This window comes from Bactrocera tryoni, chromosome 5, assembly GCF_016617805.1.
Source record: "Bactrocera tryoni isolate S06 chromosome 5, CSIRO_BtryS06_freeze2, whole genome shotgun sequence".
Classification (NCBI taxonomy): Eukaryota; Metazoa; Arthropoda; class Insecta; order Diptera; family Tephritidae; genus Bactrocera; species Bactrocera tryoni.
In genome coordinates, this window is record NC_052503.1 from 62,804,715 (window position 1) to 62,824,312 (window position 19,598).

Genomic DNA, 19,598 nt, shown 5'->3' on the forward strand with positions numbered 1-19,598 from the left:
GGTCTACATAAAGCAATCTCTCAAATATGAGTTAACTCTATAAATACATCTTACAGCACTTAAAGAGAGAAAATGTGTAAAATTTGAAGCAAAACCATTCAAAACTGTCCATATTCAAAAAAGTATTAATTTTTGCTTAGAAAATCTGTGTTGGCGACATGAAGAGTGCTCTCTATAATTGAAGATCTATTTTAAAACTAGTGTCTTCCATTTTTGTACCAGTCAGTTTGGAGAGGAAAAGTGTATTCCTTAACCTTGGACGGGCTTTCGCTGTTTGCAAAACACGATGATTATTAGTCAAATCGACTAACAAAGCACGTCCACGTTTAAGGGAACTAGAGTCAAATATATGGGACTCTGGGTATGTCAAAACATTTTTGAAGACCATTTGCGTTCATTTTGATTAATAAATTATTTATTAATAAGAGGTTAGGTTTTTGGGAAATCATAAAATTTGTGCAAATTTCTTGATTTCTCAGGAACAGTTACGCTAAGTTTATGATATAGTTGAAGTTTTAAATTTTTGAAAAGCGTTGATGTTAAAATCGGATATATTGAGTATAAGCTAATTATGTCATTTATTCTTCAGTACATTTTGAGATACGTAAAACTCACCGCCTAATGATACTAGAATCAATTATCGCAACAAACTATGCGAAACCCTAAGCAAATTGAACATTTTTAAGACCAATATGAGCTTTCTGTTCGAATGGCCCTTTTTGGAACTGAGGACATTTTGGTCATAATGCAGACACCAACATAGGATTAGTTATATTGAATATATCACCAAATTTTGAGAGATGAAAATGTTTCACGTAGATAGCCTTAATACTTTTCCCATGCTTCCCTTATCCATTATTACATATTCTTTCATTTTCCTTTCTAAATCCTTAGAGTATACAACTCCACCTTTTATGGAATTCCTCAACACTTTCAGAGCTTAAACCAATTTAAAAAATGAATTAAAAGCTTGCATTGCAATGGAAGCGCACGATACCTATTCGTACGAGTGCATGTAAATAAAAGAAGCGAGGAGAAAAATAATTAAAAGAGAATAAAAAAGTGGGCAAATTGTTGGCACCGTCCAAATGGAGCACTGAAATGTTGAAATTACTAATTAAACTATGAAACAATTTTGCAATTGCAAACAAATAGCAAACAACAACAACGACAACAATAACAGCAAACGCAGTAACGTGTTTAAAAACTTTTGCCAACAAAAATAGCAAACAACTGCGGCTTGTTGTATTTGTTGTTTACATATTTTTACGATTTTGCCGAGCTTTTGAGCGGCTGAAGTTGAAAGTTGCAACCGATGCTGGGCGGTTGAGGTGGCGGGAGCGAGAGGGCTGGACAAAGAGAAGGAGATGGCGAGTTAAACTAGTAATACAGGCAAAGCGAGTTCAAATAGTTCTGTAAAATGGTTGCAGGCAACGATTGATGTTGTTCTCGTTGACGGCGTTGTAACCTTAGCCAGCAGGCTTCCGTCAGTTGCCGAGATTTTATTTAATTTACTTTTGTTTTAGTTTCGTTTTTCTGCAATTTTCTTAAGTGAGTGAACAGAGAGGGAGAGACAGAGAGGTAAATATATGAGAAAAGACGAAAATGTAATAAGAAATAACAAATTTAATGTATTTGAAAAGCAAGTGCTTGGAGAAATATTGGAATATGATAAAAATAGAAATATAAAAATAGAAATCCAACAACAGCAAAGAAAATAAAGTGTAAAAAATTGAGTACGTGGACAATAATTTACATGCATATTAAAAGCGTACTGAAAGACAGCTGTTTATAATTTTTACATTTTCGACGTATCCACCTATTATAATAAAATTTTTTATTTCCTTTTTTTGTTTTTTATACAAAACTACTATACAAAAGGAATATATGGTATACATATATAAAAACATATGTACATACATATATCTCATTTTAAAGAAATTTGTTGTTGTCACCTTTTACTATTTAAAAAAAGAAACTTTTATGACTTTAATTACTTTTTTTGACATTTATTTCATTTTGTTCTTTTATATAATATTTTGCTATTTTTATTATTTGGTGTTGCCACCTTTTTTTATTTTTAAAACATACCTACAGCTGTTGACAGCTAATTAGTAACGACATCTATTTAGAAGTATTTATTTTCCAATAAATCACGTACATATGTATATTTATTGTATTCTCACTTATTTTGCTGAAACCTATATTAAACTTAAACTCTAATAGTAAAAATTTTGTTTAAAATATGTCTTTGTTTTGAAGATTTAACAAAAACATGTGGAATCAACGATTTGAGTTCGACAACTAATTGCTTACTTTAAGGGGTTAGGGGTAGTTAGAATTTTCAAAAAATTAATTTGTTTTTTGCATTTTCGTTAAGTGTAATATCTTAAAAATATTCCCTGAAAATTTCACGTTGATCCGATAATTAGTTTTTGAGTTATTCGACAAATAACAAAGAGAGCTCGGGCACTTCAAAGCGCTAGTGTGAAACTTTACACGCGTTTTTCTCAAAACTATGTTTTTTGAACTGGTGACAATTGTAACTCGAAAACCGTTCAGTAGATTTTAATGAAATTTCTACAGCTTTTTCGAAGGATTTTTATTTTTTTAAAAATTTCGATTTTTTAAACCAATTAACTCTTGATTTTTTCGCAAAAATTAAAAAAAAAAATTCCTGAGGCCGCCATTTTGTTAATTTGAAAAAAAAAATAAAATCCTTCGATCAGCCTTGTGAATATCTATTTATAAAACTAATTCTTTTTGTCCGATTGATTTTAGATGAATCTCCAAGGACTTATGCTTGTCACCGCAAGTACCTTTTTTTGGAACAGGGTCAACACAAACAACTATAACTTTGGAAATTAATTTTTATTTGTTTTTGAAATTTTCGTGACTTCAAATCAACACATCCTATAATAATGCCATATTACTACTTTTGAAAAAAAATACTGAAAACTCTAATTTTTTCGTGCCTCTGACTACCCCTAACCCCTGAAGCTAGTATTTTGTTGGTTATCTCTTTTACTTTAATATTGCTTCACATCGATTCCAAATTTACGTTATAAGACTCTGACAGCACCCCAATGGTGTAGCTTGCCATGTCGTTCTAATTTCATCACAAAGCATATCCATTTTGGGATGTGGCTCTTTTAACATCATCCGGAGATGTTCTATGGGGTTTAAGTCTCGACTAAACGATTCATACACCAAAACATTGATGCTATTTTCATTAAAAAACTTTTGTATCAACTTAGACGCATGCTTTGAATTGTTATCTTCCTTATGAAAGGCAAATTTTCCTCAGACTATGGCAACAGGACATTTTTTTAGGATGTGGACGTATTTCTCTTTGTTTAAAATTCCATCATTCTTATGGAGTGGACCAACACCATTCCCCACACCATGATTGATCCTCCACCATACGCAACTACGCGTGGAGCATAGCGAGGATCAAATTCTTGAATTATTGGACGGTGAACATATGTACCTTTGACAATCAGGACCTAAGCGATTAATTTTCGTTACTTCGTTCCAAACGACATTTCTCCGTTGATTTGTTGTCTTAGACCAATTATAGTTAATAAAATCTACTCGTCGTTTCTCAGTTAGAAATGGGTTCCTGCGCGCTGCCCTGCCTTGAAGTCCAGACTCTCCAAACGCCGGGCAATTGTTTTCTTGGCTATTTGAACATTGTATTCATCTCGAATTTCATAAAGAATGTCAGTGGAACTCTTTTTTTGGGTCTCCTCGGGAGACAGTAGTAGGTCTGCGGTTTATATCTGTTGAAGTTTTCCGGGGTTTTTCTTTGCGTGCAATATTGAAAATAGTTTTAAAATTCTGTGTATGCTTAAGGACATTCAAAACAATTTTTTTTGAGCATTTGACCTTATTTGAATTTTTTTTGCACATATTGGTTGTCAAAAAAGTCTTGCGGTATTTTCGCTAGTTGGCGCTGAAAGCGCGTAGTTCTACTTTAGGTTCGTCGCATCGGGTCATGCTATACCTTTTTAGAAAGTTCATTTCACGCGCTAACACGCGTTTGATTGATTGTCGTTCCTTTTAAGTCGTTCGTGAGCTATAGCGGCGCAAACATGGAGCAAAATAAGGAGAAAATGCGGCATATTTTACAGTACCACTACGATAAAGGCAAAAATGCATCTCAAGCCGCCAATAAAATTTGTGCAGTTTATGGTGCCGATACAGTTTCCATTGCCACCTCACAACGATGGTTTCGACGTTTTCGTTCTGGTGTAGAGGTGGTTGAAGATGCGCCTGAAGAAGGCCTGTCGTCGAAAATTGCGATAAAATCGCTGAATTGGTCGAAAGAGACGGGCATAGTAGCAGCCGTAGCATCGGTCAAGAGCTGGGCATGAGTCATCAAAAATTCATTTCAATTTCAATAAAAATAAATTCAATAAGAATACCGCATTAATTTTTTGACAACCCATTATTTCCTGCCCGACGAAGGTCAAAAATGTAGCTGCGAAGTGTAGGTGTACTGCGGCAGCTTTTCCTTATTAAAAAAATTGAATAATACATTTTAATATATTTTAAACCACAACTTTGAAATACATTCTTACCAGAAATCAATAAAATTGCTAATAAAAGTTAGCACCAGAAGAAATTCTAATACTTTAAAAAACTGGTTCTATTTAGCTGTCGCACTTAATTCACCTTCTGAATCGAAACGCTTTTACTATTTGGTTAGAAATTAAAACAACTTCAACTTCACAACTACAAAACAGAATGACTTAAGTAGTAAATATATTAAAACGAAGACTTTTGTGAATATAAATAACGGTGTATCAAAATTTTTTATCATTATACTCATCAGCCACCTACAAAAAAGGGAGCGTTTCTTATTAGCTGTCAACAGCTCTATGTTCTATTCTTTACATCACTTGATATATTCTTATTTTAGTATTACTTTATTTATTATCTACGTATGTATACATATTATAATACTATTTTCATAAATTTGAAATTGTCGTAGTTGCCACTTTTTAACATTTTTTAATATTTTTTATTTATGTACTAAAGTGTATTTAGAATTTTATATTACATGTCAACTAATTTCACTGTGAACTAGTCTAAGCAGTACATACGCTTTCCTTTAGGTGTGAACAAAGGCTATGAGTAACAGAAATTCGTTCAATCATCTGTGTTGCCCACGGCGTATGAGTGAAATACTAAAGTTCAATATATTGATTATGAAAATAATGTATATACCATCCTATACCACATATCATATATATGCATACATATATATAAATATACAACTTTATATGTGTGATTGCAGACTTCTATACTCAACAAAAAAAAACTTTCTGGCAAAAATTGACAACGAGTGAGTGTTATTGCTTCGGATGTATTGCAAACAGTGAAGAAGGACTTATGGCCATTACCGGCGACTTGATTGTCGGGTCGGAAGAAAAGTTTCCTACTGTTTACAACTTTTAGGTCAGTTGGTTAATGAATAAACCAATTGAATAGGAAAGTGTTACATTTAAATTAAAAGGTAACTACTTAGAAAAGTCTAATAAATTAATAAAATTATAAAGTTGAATAATTAAAACAATGTTTTTATATCGGAGTTTCATCTGCAATCTTAAATAGTTACGTATTAATTACATTTTCTAGTGTAGTGGTTACAATACAAAATTTATACAAAGTCTCCAAACTTAAAATATTTTCTGACAGTGCTGCCATGTATTTCGAAAACATTGCATAAAATAGCTAAAAGCGTATTTTAACTCGGTTAATAAGAATTTATATTATTGTTTTCAATAATTTTTATTTTTTTTTCAGGTTTACCAACCAGCAATCAAGAAAGCATAAAAACTTTAATAAGTGAATATTCAATAAAAAAAAGGAAATTAAGGTAAATAACTCGAAAATGTATGTAATTTTTAAGGACTTTTAAATTGCTTTATAATGTATGTATAGGTATATAGTATATTAGGGTGATTCAAAAAAATTTTTTTTTTGCAATTGGTACTCGCAAAAATAGGTTCCTAGACACCTCTAAGAAAGCCTCTCCAAATATGAGTTTTTAATTGTAACGGGAAGGTCCTCCGCCTAACGGTTTTCTATTTTTTCTTATTATCAGTAGGTAGTACTACTAATACCATCTACATGTATGATTTCTATTAGTTAGATTATAAGTATTAGTTAAGGAATAATCGCATTTTTGGTGAAGCAACTTGTGTTAGTTTACAAAAAAAATGAATCAAAAAGCATTTCGTGCGTTAAGAAGGAATTGGTTTTTGGGGTAAAAATACTATGGAATTTGGGCTGTGCATCAGTGAAATCAAACGAGTCCAATCGATTGTCAGCCTAGTGGACTGCATATTGAGAAACGGTTCTCAAGCGTGGAAAGACAAAAAATCGGCTGGCGAGGTTACGGCATCAGTCTTTTAGGATGCGCGTGGTATATTATTCATCGAATGCACTGTATATTTGATTGCAGTTCTATTCTACCATTCCCAATATTTAGCAATTTTATTATTTTTCAGGAAGGATCAGTTTGAAATTGTACGCACATACATATGTACATGTGTATGTACTTCATCGTTCCCGTTTAAATATTGCATTGCTCTGTGCAATGCTTCGAAAAGATTTCTGCATATCTCAAATTTTAATAGATCTTTTTATCAACACTTCAGTTATGCCGCTATTTTGGTATGCCAGATCTTTAGCACTTTTAAATTGCCTGTCAAGATACCCCATTCAATAGTTAGCAGATATGAAAAAAATGTTATAGCTACCCATAGACGTATTGAATCACCCAATTTATTACTTAAGAACGAACAACTCTGTCCACGTTATGAAAACTTGTCTGCAGATGTCGTCTTTTACTTTGGCATCGTTTAGTTTATTGCACGTTTACGCCAATTTAAGGTTTGAATATTGGATACTGCGATGGTAGCGCAATCTATCGGATCCAATGTAAAGCATTCCAAAATTAGCATTTAATTACAAATGAAAAATTAATTTTAAAAAACATTTTCCACTGGACCAAATTGTGAATCTAAACCATCCTCGAATCTCCTTGAACACATACAAAAAATTTCATCAAAATCGGTCAAGCCGTTTAGGAGCAGTTCACTTACAAACACACGGTCAGAAGATTTACATATATATATATATATATATATATATACAATTAAAACAATCCACTTTTCAACTAGCTAGTTTATTACAGGGTTACCGTACTGTTGCACAAATTTATATTTTATTTATAACTTCAGGAATATCGGACTACAATTTAATTCATTTTTTCTTAGGGTTGCAATGAACTTAAATTATATGTATTTGCATGTATTTCTTATGGATGTACTTTACACCCACGTACTTATGTATATGTCTGTTTTATCATATCAATTAAATAACAGAGTTCGATAAGACTCGCAAATAAATCAAAAATTAGTCTCAGAGTTACCCCAAATTTTTTTAGTAATGTATATTATATAATTGATTTCGTTAATTTGTTTACATATGACTGTATGTGAATACTTAAAAGAATAGCCTTTTTATAAACTTTTTGATATTAATAAATTTATTTAGATTTAATTTCAATATTTGAATTTGTAGGCGTCAAGAAACATGTTAAAAAAAATAAAGAACAAAAATTTAACTATTTTAATGTGTACAAATAAAAATGTGAAATATATGGCAACCATACCTATAAAATTAAATTTAATTAATTTAAATTTATTAGTTTAAAAACTTAATATTCAAAAAACAAAAAAAAAATTTAAAATGTTAGCTAAATAATTTCCAAAACCATAAATAATATGGTTGCCACACATCCAAAAAATATTATTTTTAACATATAACAACCCTTCTTAGTTGTTTGTATTTTAAATAAAATTAATTTCAGATATAATTATATGTTGGATATTAATAATAAGAACTAAATATCTTTCTTACTTTTAAGGGAAGTTTTCACTTGGCAACTCGATTTGGTTGCTATATGGTTTAATTATGTATAATAATTTTCTATAAAATATGTGAGAATTAGAGTATTGAATATACAAATTGCAGCTGGCAACCCTCTTGCTTGGTTTACGTCGATTTAAGCAATTGTAATAACATTTTAATGATTTACGTATAAAAAGTCTAAGCAATAACAATATCCAACTATAAAGAATATCCAAACATTTGCCTTTTGTTCTGAGAAAAACTCATTATGCAACCCTGCTTTGCTACCAATCAACATGTGCGCGATATCATATTGTACCAGCCGATGGAGTAACGAGCATTTATTCAATATATTTTCAAAATCTATCTTACGAGGTGTGTTCAAAAAGTATCGCGAAAGTTTTGCTGACAGTTTTCTTCGATTGCAGGGGCGTGGTGCATCATGAGTTCTTGCCACAGGGAAGAACGGTCAATAAGGAATATTACCTGCAAGTTATGCGCAATTTGCGCGAAGCAATCCGCCAGAAACGCCCGGATTTGTGGAAGAACAAAAATTGGCTTTTTGCACCACGATAACGCCCTGCTCACACATCGTTGCTTGTGCGCGACTTTTTGGCCAAAAACAACACACTAATGATGCCGCAGCCACCGTATTCCCCAGATCTGGCCCCCTGTGACTTTTTCTTGTTCCCTAAACTGAAGAGGCCCATGAAAGGACGACGTTACGCTTCTCTTGACGAGATAAAGACGGCATCGAAGGAGGAGCTGAAGAAAATAAAAAAATGAGTTTTTGAAGTGCTTCGAAGATTGGAAAAACCATTGGCACAAGTGTTTAATATCTCATGGGGATTACTTTGAAGGGGACAAAATATATATTCATGAATAAATAAATAATATTTGAAAAAACACAAAATTCGCGATACTTTTTGAACACACCTCGTATCTTTACTATTTTATTAGAATCTGTCTCTAAATATACCGGGTTTTCCAACAGGGAAGTGACGTTTCGATCATTTTTAATATGCCATGATATGTAATTTTTTTCATTGAATTCAGTGATGCTAACAATTTCAGCATGGAAGATATACGCAAGAACAACGTTTTTCAAAATAATCGTTATCCAATTGCAACTTTTCGTGAGCTTTTGCCACTTTGTTGTCGTTTTAATCGTCCACCTGTGTCCGCTATTCGTCGAATTGTTGAAAATTTGAAACTAACATTTTCTTTACATGATGTTCAAATGCCAATAAGATAAATAACCGCTCGACGTAATGAAAATATTGCTGCCGTTGAGGCAAGTGTTGCTGAAGTCCCCAGTTTGTCAAAAATTGGAACATTCTCTAACTACAACCTGTATTTGGAGTAAGGATTTAGGCTTGCATTCGTATAAAATTCTTCTCACTCAAGAACTGGAGCCATTGAACCACTTCAAACGTCGTGAATTTGTTGATTTTGCCGCAGAATAACTTGAAAACGATAACGATTTTTTTAAGAAACTTATCTTCTCCGCTGAGGCTTCCTTTCATCTGAAGTGTGTGTTAACTAAACTAAACTGTCGATTCTGGTGTGAAGCCAATCCACAAATTATGCATGAACAACCATTACTTTCCTCTAAATTCAGAGTTTAGTGTGGTTTTTGGTCTGGAGGAATCATCATCCGTACTTCCTTCGAAATGAAGCTGGTGACAACATTACTGATAATGGAGAGCGCCATAGATCGATGATAAACAACTTTTTATGGTCGCAGTTGCCAGAAATTGATCTTGACAACATTTGTTTCCAATAAGACGTGACTACGTGCCACAAAAGAATTGTGACATTGAATGGCCTCCAAGAAGTTTTGATTTAACACCATTATACTACTTCTTGCAATGATATTTGAAGTCATTGGTCTTTAGCAATAAACCAGACTCTCTTCAAGCTTTAAATGTCAGTACTGAAAGTGCTATTGATGACATACGACTTGATTTAGTGGAAAAAAGTACTCGAAAATTGAGTTCATCGAACTCGCTCTTGCAAGGAGAAGTCGTTTGAATGATATTTATTACTTTCGAAACCTTAATTGTATGGATTGCACTTCACAAAAAACATTGGCATTTTCTTAGCAATTAGTGTGCTTTTTTTAAGAAATCATTTCACTTTGATATAAATATCTTTTTTAGTACACTTATTGTCTGCTTGCTTCCAAAGCTATTTGATGGTAATTTCTTCATATTGGCAATTTCCTATGAAAGTAATTTTCATTGTTACTCACAAACACCTTTCAAAAAGAATGAATTTGCTGCAAATTTGTAATAAGTGCAGCATTGATTTCTGCTGCGATTTTATTGGCGTGAGTGTGTACGAGTATTGTCTTCAATATTGCCACTTAGCACAATCGAATGTCAATTTCGTGCTGCGATTTGCAAGCACTTTCGATAAGACTGACTTCAGGATATTAAGGCAAATTGTTTTCAACAAAAACATACGTACATGCTGTATATATGTTTAATATTATAAAAGCATATTCTATGTTTCTGGAACACACATAAATATATGTAAACATGTAAATTCATCTGGTCACATATTATATACATATACATAGTTGCACATAGGGCAGCTGCTGTGTTATATACACACACATATTATACAACTTGAGTTCACAAGTTGTTGTCAGACATCGTTTTAACATATAAAATCTGTGCTTTTTTTGCTGCTGCATTCCTGTTGCACTCGTTGCATTCTATACTTTAGGTGACGTCACAAGTGGCATTAAAAAGCATTTTAAGACTGACAGCAAAACTTTTTAAGCATTATTTTGCAGAAACTTTTATGAATGTCAGAGTAAAAAGAGGAGAAAAAGCAAAAATGGAACTGATTTATGTGACTTTAAAGAGGTTGTGAGGTATATAGTATAAAGGGAGTATACTTTTGGCTAAATCGCGAATTATATGCATAAATTCAGTTTTTTCGTGTAAAATTTTGTTTTTTTTTTTATTATGAAAAAATGGTTTTTAAACGTTTTCGGTGGTTAATTAATGTACTTAAATTATGCCAAGACTTATATTTAGTTCCTTAGTGAAATCATTACCATATATTACGCAAGTACACAAGATAATGGGTTGTCAAAAAAATCTTGCGGTATTTTTTATTGAATTTTTTTTTATTGAAATTAATGAAATGAATTTTTGATGACTCATGCCCAGCTCTTGACCGATGCTACTGGCTGCTACTATGCCGGTCTCTTTCGACCAATTCAGCGATTTTATCGCAATTTTCGACGACAGGCCTTCCAGAGCGTGGCGCATCTTCGACCACCTCTACACCAGAACGAAAACGTTGAAACCATCGTTGTGCGGTGGAAATGGAAACTGTATCGGGTCCATAAACTGCACAAATTTTATTGGCGGCTTGAGATGCATTTTTGCCTTTATCGTAGTAGTACTGTAAAATATGCCGTATTTTCTCTTTATTTTGCTCCATGTTTGCGACGCTATAACTCACGAACGACTTACAAGAAACGACAATCAATCAAACACGTGTTAGCGCGTGAAATGAGCTTCCAAAAAGGTATAGCATGAACCGATGCGACGAATAAAACTAGAACTACGCGCTTTCAGCGCCAACTTGCGAAAATACCGCAAGACTTTTTTGACAATATTGGGGCAATTCAGAATCTTGTGCATCTGAGCTTGCAAAATTATGCAATTGCAAAAATTTACCATCAAAAATGAACGTCTTTTTTTTGGTTTCTGTGCAACCCTTGCAAAGACCATTGATTCACAGCTGATCGGTGAAGAAAAACATTGTTTGTAAACAAAATTTCGCACAAATTGGAAAATATGACGAAAAAAGGTTTTAGGGAAAAATTAACTGACGCTTTAATTGATGAATCTGCTGACAATATCACGCATTGTTAATGGAAGAAGATATTTTGCGTGTTTAATTAAGGTTCCTCACATACCTTCACCAATATACTCATGTGTTCAAAAAGTGAGTTGATTTTTTTTATGAAACGCAAATTATTCATTTATTCCGCCAAATCAATTTCGTCCCATTCAAGGTAATCCCCGTCCGATAAAACTCACTTTTGTTATCGCTTTTTCCAGTTCTTGAAACAGTATAATATTTTTTCGGTATAACCTTCAGAACCTTATTCGTTTCAGTTTTTATCTCCTCGATCGTGACAAAACGGCATGCATACTTGTATTGGTTTTTTAAGTTTGGTGAATAGGCAGTCGCACGGAGCCAAATCAGCTAAGTTTTTAGCATGAAAGTCGCGAAGAACCAATGCGAACCAGCGAGGATTTATAAGCACCCTTTTATTTAAGCATGAAAGGACCCTGTTTTTTTCTTTATAGCGGTAGAATACCTCCCTCAAGTGATTTGAAGAAACGCTGCCGAATTGACAGCACTTGGCCAAATAAAATCCCGGGTCCATTCCGGTTACGTAGATTCGACTGTCGTAGGAATGTGGCACTTGTTGGTAGAGGTTCACGATCGCCCAGAGCGAGCTTTGTCTTAACATGTTTAACATGTTCTCGACCCACTTTGAACACGTTCTAATACTTTTTGTGCCATTGTTTTATTACCTCAACATTTCCAACATGTTCGCACAATAATATTTATAGCAAGTTTATTGATCAGCAAAATCAACCATTGCAAAAATCGAAAAATTAACATTTGGTTCTTTACAAAAACAAGTGTTATGATAGTTAAGCCTTTTGACAAACAGACACTCGGCAATTGTAGGTATGTGGGAGCTAAGAAAAGTATTGACCCGATTCAACCCGTTTTTGACATAAGGTTATATTATTATGCAAAAACCATACTAGTCTTGAGTTCACTAACCGTCCGTTCAAGGCTGCTTAAAGAGTACCATCGATCAATGGAACCAAGTCACATTTTGTGATAAGCTTAGTTTGGGTGCCAGTTTAATCGCTGCAGGCATCGTGGCTCCGCTATCACTTGAATAGGAACGGGTTGGTGCTCCACTCTTCTCGTGTTTTCTACTACCTGATTGCTGCTAAAACATCGGATACAGCAGTACTACTTTCATTTTTTCACAAAGAATTGCATATAGTAATCCAAATGCGATCCTTGGATCAGCCATTGAACCTTACCAAAAAGGTATGCGGCATGATAAACTTTGCAGAGAGCAAGTAGATCTGTAGGTCGTTATACCGAAGGACCTCGAAGTCACACTGGTAAAAATCAGCATCTGCTCAGCTCACGCAATGTCCAGAGGTCTAGCGCTACAACCATGTATGACAACGGATACTCAGCTCTTTATCAATTCGATGCAACTCGGACAAGAATTCTCTATCATGAAACTCCACTAACTTTGAACTTCTTTGGACACTTGGGAGTGGCCAGAAACGATTCTTTTACACATGGCTCAAGCAGCTCACTACTTCCGGTCTTTGACCAAGTATCCTCTGGGTAGCCTAAGAACATCCGTTCGAAGGCGAGCTAATGTGAGAAGGCGAAACATCCCCTACATAGGGTTGTGCGCTGGGCTTGGGACCCGCCACGTAAAAATCAGTACCAATGAAAAAAGAAAAAGGAGCCTCGGATGAGAGAACCCCCTAAATCTAAAGCACATAATAAAATTCTCGCACGGTTAGTGGATTTTTGTCTGAAATTTTGAAGGAACTTTTCTTGAAAACAACTTTCATTTCGATTGCACTTCCGTTTGTTGTACTGGCGTGTCTAGAAAATTTCTTTTACTGCTGAGAGGAGAGAGAGAGAGAGCAGTATGCGCACATGGTGCTAGTGAGAGCACGAAGAACTAAAGCGTGTTAAGGGAGAGAGAATCGATGTGATGTGAAAATGCTTTATATAGGAGCTTAGTGATAACAACGACGCGCATTTAAGATATCGAGCGCACACACACAAACATATACTATTACATACAATGTACACAATTATTTGCGCTATTAAGACTGCATATCGGAGTTGTCCATCTGTTGACTCCGCACTAGAAAGAGTTTTCTGCCAACGACGACTTGGCTGCCGTCGGCAGCAGACCTTAGCGATAGCACAACAACAACAACACAATAAGATTTGCAATACCATTTGTATCAGAACTTCATTCGAATCTTCTATTAAACTGCAAACTTTATCAGCGACAAAAATCGCAAACGCAATTGAACGCGAGCATATGAGCGCAGACTAGTAAATGCCTACAGACGGACTCATACGCACATACTATATACACTTACTTGGCGTGCTCCGTTAATACGCTTAATAGCTTGCTGCTGCCGCAAGCAGTTCTTTTCTGACACCGTTTCGTGCCTTCGCTGGGGCTGAAATTGAGTTGTGCGCCGGAACCGGAAGTGATTGACCCGCATGCACCCCGGGGGAGTTTGGCGAACAGCAAGATTGTAGCAAAAGAAATACTTTGTGGCTCGGTGCTCAGCTTGTAGCGGAAGCGTGCGCTAGACACGCATGCTGCTCATATTTTCTATTAATACCAGCTTGTTGTTGTTGCTGATTTTATTGATTATGCTATTCGATTTTCTCCAATATCTTCATTACTTAGTTCTTTTTGCTTTCGCTTCATTTTATTATTTACCGTTCAAATGTCTCAACAGCAATCGCCAGCTCGTCGGCTTGACTCACTTGCTGGTCCTTGCGGTACCCCTTAGTCTCGTAGCCATATGTGTTTCCTACTCAGTGGCAACCATTTACAGTCAAGACTTCGTTGGCCTCAACCACAGCGGCGTCTCCTCAGCTGAACTCATTTTCCACTCGGTTTTCTTCTTCTTCCTCACCCGCTGCTGCTGAGTTGCACTGTGTGCGTGTCATTCACATGTGTGTGTATGTGCGTTGTTTTTCTGGGCGAGCAACTGACCCAATTCCGCATTTAATTAAATTTCGCTATTTATATCCGGGCGTAAAGGGCGGACTCCGAGGTACTATAATTTTATTATTAAGATATTTATATGAAGAATAAAGTCTTGAAGCAATACAGAGAGGCTGAGTTTCTCTCTCTTAATCTTAATCGTACAACCTTCAAGCAGTGGCTCGACAGAGAGATATTGGATATACAGCGGAAAAATACAAAACAACTCACCGCAGCGACTGAATCAAAGGATAACACATCTGTTTTAGAAATTTTTAAATTGCCCTCTGCATAACAAGCTTGAGTGTCATTCGAACGCTACACGTTACGAAACATTGAAAAAGTTTATGCCACAAACAATTTACACTCTTAGAAAATGCAAATAACATGCGTTAGTCATAGAGCTAAAGCTGCCATAAAGTATATAAGCTCTTCCACGGATTTATAAAATTTACAAAAGTAGCAATCAGTCTCGAAAAATATTAAAATCCTGTATAACACAGACTCCCTACTTCCAAAAAGTTCTAATATTTTGAAAATTTCTTGTCATTGAAAGCTGTCGAAAGCTTCTATTTCATTTAAGAAAAGTATTGCTTAAGATATCGATCCAAGAGAAACGCAAAATTACTATATATTTTTTCTAAGAGAGGCTAGAAACAGTGGCGTAGCTAGGGGGAGCCGAAGGGGGCCGTCGCCGCGGGCGCACCGTCTTGGGGCGGCAAAATGGTACTTAAAAACTCCAATTTGGGCAAAAATTCCTGCAAATTGAAAATGGGTTTTTCTATGGCTTTTAATAAGATGTCTTGTAAATTTACTATCAATTTCCTCAAAAGCTGTATTGTGAGCATTTTGGAACTTCAGAATATGCGTGGCTTCTAGTTCCTAAATTTTATATACTTAATATCGAAGGTATTTTGTAAAAATTCACTTTTGTTTGAACCACCTCCTGAAACTTGTAGGTAGGTAGATAAAGGGTGGCGGCAGAACATCCTTGGCCCCGGGCGCCCGAAGTTGTAGCTACGCCACTGGCTAGAAAAAACTTTACTTTCGTTTGTCATAAATAACTAGCTCAAAGTATGCAAGATTTTTTCCGAAGCTTAAAGCTTAAAAAGCTGCCAAAAGCTTCAATTAATTCTAGAAAAGTATTGCTTAAAATTTCAGCCCAAAAAGAAAGCAAGATTTCATATAAATTTTTTCCAAAAGAGGCCAGAAAATGCTTAACTTTTTTTGTCATGGAAAGCTAGCTCGAAGTATTTAAGCTTTTTTACAAAACTTAACGTTTATAGAACTAATAATTAAAACGCAGTCATATTCTTCAACAAAAAAGTGTAAGTCAGTGAACACTGACCAAAGACGGTATCGTTGAACCAACATTTATTTAAAGTATCTATTAAAATTCTATACAAGTCAGACGCCAAATTTCGACTTTTAAAGAGTCTTAAATTGTAGACCAACATCTGCCTATAGTGATCACTCTCGTCAGAAGATGCTGTAATTTTGTTTATAATAACACTTTTAACTACAAACTATAACAGTTATTTTAAAAAAGATTTTAGGATGCATAAATGTCTGGAAAAACGCGCTTTATTTCATAAAAAAGGAGAAACTCTTTTGAATATTTACCTTAAACGGTAGGTTCTAATCGGTTAATATTGTATTTCATTTAATAAAAGTATAGTATAGTATATAATGGATAATTAGGTTTCAATTTTTGCCAAACAGGATATATAGAGATAACATTTTGCGAAAGAAATTTATCGTAATTAGAAAAACTTCACATTTCTTTATTTTACCACAAAATACATCAAAGAATATTAAAACTTTTTGGTCACATAAATTATTGACTACAAAACAGGAGATTTCTAAAGGGTGTTCAATTTCGAGGTTCTCCACTTTTTTAAAGAAAAAACACAGCAACTTCAAATTTAATGGTGAAAATCCGCATACACTCTTCACTGTCTTCGTGTACACTCTCAGCTCCGGCTGCTATACTATTTTCTTGATTGCAGGCTGGACGCTGAACAATAAGTTATGTGATAGGTCCAATATTACAGCGCCATTCGCTACTGTTTATTCATTTGTATTTAAAAAACTGTGAAACCAAAAACATTGATAACGTAACATTATGTATTGTGGATGTCGGTTTGAAACTCGGCTTTAATAGCTGGTCTAAGCGACACGCCATTAAATTGACGGAATGTTCAGATGTTTATGTTAAATATTACTGTGGTAGCGACCATAGTAATTGATAAAATATGTTTCTTTACCTTTCTCTCGCAAACTCGTAACGTCGACTCGTCAGATGTCGTTGTTGTCATCGTCCATGCTTATGCACCATATAACAGGACGTAGATGATGAGATACTTGTAAAATTTGCTCTTTGTTTGACGAGAGGGGACTTTACTTCTCAATTGCCGACTGAGCGCAAAGTAGCACCTGTTGTCAAGAGTTATTCTGCGTTGAATGATTATGCTGACTTTCTTGTTGGTGTTAATGCTGGTTCCAAGATAGAAGAAACTATCTACGTCTTCGAAGTTGTGATTATCAGTAGTGGCGTGGGAGCCAAGTCGCGAGTGCTACGACTGTTTGTTTGATGATAGGAGATATTTCATCTTGCCCTCGTTCATTACCAGACCCATTTGTTTCTCTTATTGTTATTCACCAATATTCTTATGCAAAATATTGAATGCATATGTAATATGCATTCATGGCAGCCCCTCCTCCAGCTGTCCATACAAAGAATGCGTTCACCATTAACTATACCACTTTTGCAATAACTCGGAATGACCAAAACAGCCTTGGCTTGCATTGTTGAGTTGCTTGGAGAGTTGATTGGACTGTGACTCACTACTGCTAAAGTAAATTGGAGCACACCTATCTACAAAGCGCTATATATAAAGACATACGAACTACTTATATACATATATACAGACATACGTGTGCATAAATATATATGATTATATATCATCTATATAGACAAAAATATATTTATATGTACTTAAAAGCTTGAAAGTTGCATAAAAAAGCATAGTCGGCTTGATTGTCTAATGCTGTTACCATGGTTTGTTTGCACTCATTGTTGTTGTTGCTACTGCTGGTGGTAAAAAGGTTTCTTTGATAGTTAGTCGGTTGGCTTGTGCGGTCACTTGGTTCGTTAGTTTGCTGAATGTCTAGTGGTGGTGCCTAAGCAGCGCTTGCCAGGCGGCAACACATCATCGCCACGCCACAGCCACGCCGCCTGTCGCCTGTCGCCTCCCCACCTGTTGTTGTGCTGTTCATAGATGTTGTTTATTGCCTGCAGTACGGGGCGTATACGCAACGCCTGCTCAAGTGTCACTTTCGTTCTTAATTTGTTTGGCGATGTGGCTTGGCGCCAATGTGGCTTCCAGCACACCAACATATACATATATAGAATGCAATTATAAATATGTATGCATATGTAAGTATATGTATATATGCATAAACTGTATATAGTATGTTTGTATGTGTATATACAGCGTGTATATGTATAGCGCTGTGGGCGTTTTGCGCTCAAATGAGCGCATTGGGTGGTCGATTGCCTTATCAGACAGCACACATATACATTCACATTCAAGCGCAAACAATGCGCATTGCATATTTCTCGTGTGCATTTTTAGTTGTCTCTTTGAAAGTGATGACAACATTAGAATGTAGAAAAATAATAAAAATCGTCCTTACCCAATCTATAATACCCTTCACAGTTATATTTCGTAGAGCATAAAAGGGTATGAAAAGACCATTATCTAGATTTTTATCGTTCAGTTTGTATGGAAGCTATATGCTCCCCGGCTTCTTTTTACGAAAAGCTTCGCGCAAACGACGCATAACACTCGAATATTATTTCCTATTGCCGGCTTCGGCTCACCTTTGGCCGATTTATCGTTTGTTTCCGGATCGTAAGCATAGATCCAAGAATATTCGCCAAATCATAGTCAGTTGATGGTGATGGACGTCCAGGACGTTGTTCGACGTCAACGCGTTCTCGAACCTCTTTGAATAATTTGATAATTTGTACCAATCAAAATGATACAGACAGTCATACCAACCTAGAACCTAGGGTTTCGCGCGAAATTTCGCAAATGAAAAAATTTTCCATACAAGCACTACATTTCCAACATTCAGTATGGACGGTATACAAACATTTTTTTTCCCATAGCAAAAACAAAAACAGCAACGACAATAATATTCGCAATTAAGTTGGCGTCATGTTCCCATGCATTGAACTCTGAAGGTTTTCCTGCGTTTCTCCAAGCAAAATGTGCTTTTACATGTCAGTATGTAAATATAGTTATGCATACATATACTTACACTTATTATTTATTGGTGCGTGGTGCGTTGGTGAAATGAATTGAAATGCGCGCAGTGGCAATCAGCTGTCAGCAAATTAAATATTTGTGCCAGACAATTGGATATGAGAGAAAATTCCACTTCTAATGCAAAAATCTGCGTGGATCGAGGATACGAGTACGTAAAAAACTGCATATAGTGGGTTAGTAAGTATACCCAAGTGTGCAAATAACTGTGCTAATATATGGTATGTATGTTAAATAAATATTTGCACTGGCATTGGTTGCTCTCTTGTCGCTTGGGTACTTAAGTATTTACATTCGTATTAATTTGCTTAATCAAAATAATTAAAAAGTAATTAAAGAGTCATAAGGGTTTTCTCCGGTTAAAAAAGCCCTTTATCACTAAATTTTTTCTCATATAAAATCTACATGTTTTATTAGAATTTTTTATTGTGACAAACATACACCATTAACAAATCTTGCCAAACGACTTCAAAAACACAGTTTCGAGAACCAATCAAAAAGTGTTTGCTCCG

At 35.0% G+C, this 19,598-nt stretch overlaps 1 protein-coding gene across 1 annotated transcript in view; it reads left to right on the plus strand.

Annotated features, from left to right (window-relative positions):
- The first annotated feature begins 1,489 nt into the window (after positions 1–1,489).
- LOC120777402 overlaps positions 1,490–19,598 on the plus strand; it is a 235,534-nt gene continuing 217,425 nt past the window's right edge. The window contains exon 1 of the mRNA XM_040108701.1: positions 1,490–1,581. The gene's annotated coding sequence lies outside the window, so the exon portion shown is untranslated. The remainder of the gene's footprint in view (positions 1,582–19,598) is intronic.